The sequence below is a fragment of the Dermacentor silvarum genome, chromosome 3 (assembly GCF_013339745.2).
Source record: "Dermacentor silvarum isolate Dsil-2018 chromosome 3, BIME_Dsil_1.4, whole genome shotgun sequence".
In the NCBI taxonomy this organism is placed as follows: domain Eukaryota; kingdom Metazoa; phylum Arthropoda; class Arachnida; order Ixodida; family Ixodidae; genus Dermacentor; species Dermacentor silvarum.
Genome location: NC_051156.1, coordinates 126,105,723 through 126,110,331, shown reverse-complemented (window position 1 = coordinate 126,110,331; position 4,609 = coordinate 126,105,723).

Here is a 4,609-nt window from a genome sequence, read left to right as displayed (position 1 = left end):
CGAGACCCTAGCCTCTATGATAAAGCGGCCTTTGGCTAATGTAGTGTGGCTGAACACGTGTCGAACCCATAATATTATTTCTGAGGGACGTGTAAAACAGCGTTCTGGCTAACAACTTTCACAGCGCCTCCAGTCCGCCATAGGCAACAACGGCGCCGCGGACCGGCGCTGCCGCGCTGACGTTGTGCACCGCTTGCGGTGGGAAAATTTCAACGAGCGGGTGCACATCTCTCTAATATCTCCTCCTCACCGCCTTAATTGCGTGCTGCACTGCACGTGTTTGCGCAGGTTTCGTACAGCGCTCGGTGTATGCCTGCGTGTGTGGACGTTTCGTTCGAAGGACATGTGCATGATGTACACGCTTCCATCTGCCTTTAAGAAGGTGCACTTGACCACTATTTTCGTGGCTGCAATGTGGCAAAATGGCAGCGTCTGCTTAGCCATGTAGGTGACGCGGACCAGTTAATCGGTGACGACATCGTTTGTGCCGCCAGAAAAATCGTCGGCACATACGACGGGTGTTAGCTACAGCCATTTTTGCAGTTTCCCAGAAAATGTCTGCTACAAATCCGTGCTGTCTTTGTTGCCGACCACGGACTTACACACACACATATATATATAGGCACTGTGCAGAAATTTACGAAATATATCACTGTACAGTACAAATATGGCATGTGTAGACAAGTTTAACTAGTACGTCCCCTATACAATATAGAATAGCGGCAGCATGCTAAATAGCTTGGTAATTGTCACAAAAGTCTAACTATTTCTTTAATTCTCCACCTACCCGCCTCTTAAGAATACGCGCCAATTTACCATCGCTCTTCTAAGAATGGGCCGTGAGTCTACGTGCAGCGCCTTTTCGGGTAACGGTAGCGAACGTGATCTTTGGTACACCCAGAACACGTCGAGCTGTGCGCGTTCGTGACTGTTTTGTATGCGATTAAATTGTTGGCCTTAGAAGGTTACCGCTGGTACAGTCTGAATTATGGTGGACTACGTGAACCTGAGTGGGTCCGCGGCTGTTGTTTTGTTTGTGATTAAATTGCTTGCCGGCGAAGCTGACCTCCAGTGGAATCAGAACCAGTGCGCGTGTGTATGCTTCATGTGCGCGTCTGGAAGGCTAGGAGTGAATGCCGACGCCTCGAGAGGTTCATAAAAACGAGCCAATCCGACAGTCTGCTTCGGGGACGATAAATTAACGCCGAGCAACTCCCGGGCGAATAAGCCGCCAACATCACGTCCCGACACCGAACACCGCCAGCCGCCGTGGAAGCCAGCCGCCGACTTCGAGGGTCACTTACAAGCCGCATCGGTGCGGACGGACTGTCGACACGCCCGGTTTACTGTAGGCCACTTTTGGTTTTGTGGACTGCGAACACCGAATATTTTCTGTCCCGGTTAATGTTTAGAAGATAAGCTTGTGCGTATAGATATACATAGTTCATTTGTTTATGCTGCATTGTTACACCTGTTTTCGCTGAGCTTTTATACTTTTTCTGCCTAACCTATTCACACCAACTACTTAATAACGCCAGTTTGCTTTGTTGTAGAGAGATAGTATTAAATTACTGATCTTTCCTTGTTTAATCCGGCCTCTGCCTCGTTCCCGACGGCCATTGGCGAAAGCCAGGCACCAGACTCCACCCCGTTATGTCACTTCTCAAGAGGAGCTAACGCATCGACTCTGGGCCGTGACAGTAATCCTTTAACAGTGGTCAGGAGACGGAAGTTGATAGCATTAGTAATCATTTCTGCTTCACCAAAGCCGGCGCGACCTAGACGCGGGCGTTTATCTCCCAGTAACTCGATCGGTCGGTGCAGTCAGTGGTAATGCAAGAATGAACCACGGCCAGGTTGAATGCATCGTACTCATATTCAATATCTCGGCACGCGTGGACTCTGACCACTGCTAGCGCATGCAACAAAAGTTGTGTACTTAATTTTTTAGGCGTACTGCAGTAATCCATGTCTGTCGTCTGCCTTCTTGCGTACCATTTAGTTGGGAATCGGCAGAAGTTCACTGGTGGCATCAACCATTTCTTGTTTACATTGCTGTTATGGCAGTTGACAACACATCAGTAATTACCAGTCTTACGAAGAGACACCATCGCAAACAAGAGACATTTTGCAGCGCAAGCGCGAGATTGAACTGAAGCGGCGGAAACATAGAACCGTGGGAGGTGAAATCGTTCCTTCAAGGCAGAAACGAGCGCTCGCATCCAGGGTGAAACTGGACGTGCGGACGTATAGTGAGTGAGAAAACTTTATTGTTCGTAAGGGGTGACACCGGAGCTCCGGTACCGCTCGTAGGCATCCAGGGAGCCCAGTGTCACCCCAAGGGGCAGGGGTTAGTAGCCGAAGCGGCTTGCCGCTTCAGCTGCCAGATGGACCATGTTTGCCTGTGTCGCCGGGTCTTCGCTATGAAGCGCGGTCTCGCATGCTTCTTTGTCCGTGAATAAATTATATCACGGGGAGTAGCTGCACTCCCATAAGATACGCCTTAAATTTCCTATTTTATCGCAGAATCTGCAGAATTGGTCCTCCGGATTTTCCGTTTGCGTGAGGTATCTCCATCTGGGACACATGTGGTTCTTGGCTTGCAGGCGGTGCCAGGCGACTGCGTCTGCGGACGTGAGGGACCCATCCGGCAGTGGATCTGTAGTGCTCTGTGACCTCGTGGTCGATAGCGAGCGTCTCGACCTTGTGGGATCGCACGCGCATCCCGATATCTTCGGAGCGGCCGCGCGGTTATCATGCGATGATCACGTGCTCGCTCGCGGAGGGTAGCGGGGAAAGAGCACGTTTCGCCGCTCCCGCTGCTCTTCGCGCCTGGCCGCAAGACCGCATCCGAGGCACCCCGTTCCATCCTTTCCCCTTTGTTGGAACCGGGGATACTCCCTCTCCGTCGCTCGGGGAGAAGCGCTATTCCCCGAGGCATTTTTGGTCTTTCGGCAGAGGAGCTTGCGACTGGCCGCATCTCAATTGAGCCGGGGAGACCGCCGCACGCCGTCCCCCTGGAGCGCCCGGCCTTTGTCAGCGACTGACACCGGCTGAGACTTGCTCTGACCAGTAATGTCTGGCACAGGAGCTGGGTGTGTTGAGCAAGTATGGCGCTGTGGCTGCATGCTCTCCGCAAACTCTGACGCAGGGTTCGGCGTAACATGCCTCGCCGCCAGGGCCCGAGCGCGGATCCACGCTAGGTGAGCTGAACCCTTATCAGCCTCTCGTGTGTTTCCACTATTGTGTGGTTTTCTCACCTCAATTGTACGGAACGCTCCGCCGCTGTGGTTTTCGTTTTGTGTATCTGTTGTTGCTCTGTTGGTGTGTGAAACTTTAAGTGAATAAACAGCTTAAGTCAAAGACTCGCCCTGTCCTCCTGGCCTGAACCCGCCGTGGTCGCAACTCACTGCGAACCGCGGGTTAGGGGTCACAGCTCTGACTGCTAGGGCTGCTACGTAAGTGCTTGTGAGCGACTGCCGCTCCGCTAGCGCAGTGCGATCCAGAGAAGGGTCACGTGCGCACGAGCGAACTTGAGTAACACCCCTATATTTGGCGCCCAACGTGGGGCCAGAGGTGTCACAGCTTGAGTCTGTTTGTGTGAGTGACTGCCACCACACGAACGAACCATGGCAGCATACGGGGCTGACTTACAGCCGTTGTACACGCTGTCACAGGTGGCTACCCACAGGCAACAATTCGAAGCGGCGGTAACCGCTACCGCACAGTCAAAACCTGCGGCGAACGTTAGCCCTGGGAACTTGATCAGCTTCGAAGAAGGCAGCGCTACACGTGAGGCGCTCTCTCCGGCAGGACGTACTCTTGAAGGCGCGAGGCATGTTACGCCGAACCCTGCGTCAGAGTTTGCGGAGAGCATGGAGCCACAGCGGCATACTTGCTCAACACACCCAGCTCCTGTGCCAGACATTACTGGTCAGAGCAAGTCTCAGCCGGTGCTGTTGCACGATGCAATGCGCCTGGTTGAAAGCTTGACAGGTGTCGTGCAGAACACTCTGCTGACATCTACCGAGCCGCTAGATCGAGAGTGAGGGTGTACTTACCCACCTATAGCAGGTACCATGATGTAGTCAGTGCCAACGAATACCTCGATCGCATGCTGACTTACCAGCAGGCGATCGGACAGGCGACGGGGCTGTCCGATGGCGAGATGCTGGAACGTGTCGTACCAGTGTCGCTGACTGATCACGCTGCCCGCTAGTTCCGGCTTACTGGTCATCGGTCTCGCACGCTGGCCGAGTTCCGAGCGACCTTACGCAAGGAATTCTTGCCCGCAGATTACCAGCGTCGTCTGCGGCGCGAGTTGGAGCGACGCCCTCAGCATCCGGACGAATCCTTGCTCGAGTACGTAAGGGCGATGGACGAACTTTATCGTACCGCTGACCCCTCTGCTCCGAATTGCAATAAAGTGGAGAGAGTTACGCGACAAGTTCACCCCACTTTCGCGGCGTATTTGAGAGGCGGCAAGTTCAGGCATTTGGATGAGCTGGCCTCGGAGGCAAAGCGCATACAGGCGGACATACTCGCCTCGCTTTCATACCGGCCTCCACCCCCAGCGTCGCAGGCACTTGAGCCGCGATGCGCGTGGAAC